Source organism: Heptranchias perlo, unplaced genomic scaffold, assembly GCF_035084215.1.
Source record: "Heptranchias perlo isolate sHepPer1 unplaced genomic scaffold, sHepPer1.hap1 HAP1_SCAFFOLD_282, whole genome shotgun sequence".
In the NCBI taxonomy this organism is placed as follows: Eukaryota; Metazoa; Chordata; class Chondrichthyes; order Hexanchiformes; family Hexanchidae; genus Heptranchias; species Heptranchias perlo.
Genome location: NW_027139294.1, coordinates 13,285 through 14,191, shown reverse-complemented (window position 1 = coordinate 14,191; position 907 = coordinate 13,285). Strand labels below are relative to the sequence as shown.

The following is a 907-nucleotide window of genomic DNA, read 5'->3' as shown; positions in this document are numbered from 1 at the left end:
TTGAACTTCCTGGTGTCTCAGTACGTGTGATGACTGAGTGAATCCCTTCCCACACACGGAATCATAGAATCAGAGAATGCTACAGCACAGAAGGAAGCCATTCGGCCCATCGTGTCTGTGCCGGCCGAAAAAGAGCTATCCAGCGTAATCCCACTTTCCAGGGCTTGGTCCGTAGCCCTGTAGGTTACGGCACTTCAAATGCACATCCATGTACTTTTGAAATGAGTTGAGGTTTTCTGCCTCGACCACCCTTTCAGACAGTGAGTTCCAGACCCCGACCACCCTGTCCGCTTCTGTGTATCCTCGAACTTTATCACTGCTATCCGGAGGTCGAGGAGACAACCATTCGCTCCTCGATGACATAAATCGTGAATTATACCCTGACCCCGACGAGCCCAGAAACAAGAACGTGTCCTTAAATTAAAGTGTTACAGACACATTCTATGAGAGGTCTGTCTGTGTGATGAAATGGTGTTTTTGAACAGTCATTCTGATATCGGTTTCCTCCTCAAACCTCAACAAATACCAATTCCAAAGTGTGACTTTGTCGCTGAATTCCACAAATTAGGTAAAAATAATAAGTAACACAAGGCACTGCGGGGAGTTGAACCCAGGATCACCTGTTCACAAGACAGATGCTTTAACCAACTAAACCACAGCACCAATTCACAGCACCTGTTCCCCACCTCGTCTCACTAATATCGATCAGCGACACGTTACTGTCTGTTCGAGGCACAGACCGTTTGATCTTTGTCTATTTCCCTTGTCCGTTTCCCTGTGCATCCTGATACTGCCTGCATTTCTCGCTGTGTTTATCTTTGTGTATCCATCAGTGTGTTGACACACCGATGATTAAGTGTGCTTGTGTTTGTTACATTAAATAAATTCGGGGTTCAGACAATTCTCG

General features: G+C 46.0%; 1 non-coding gene across 1 annotated transcript; it reads right to left on the bottom strand.

Moving 5' to 3' along the window:
* Positions 1–589: 589 nt before the first annotated feature.
* On the bottom strand, positions 590–663 carry trnat-ugu (transfer RNA threonine (anticodon UGU)). Its single transcript has one exon. It is a non-coding gene; the product is annotated as a tRNA-Thr (tRNA).
* Between the last annotated feature and the right edge of the window lie 244 nt (positions 664–907).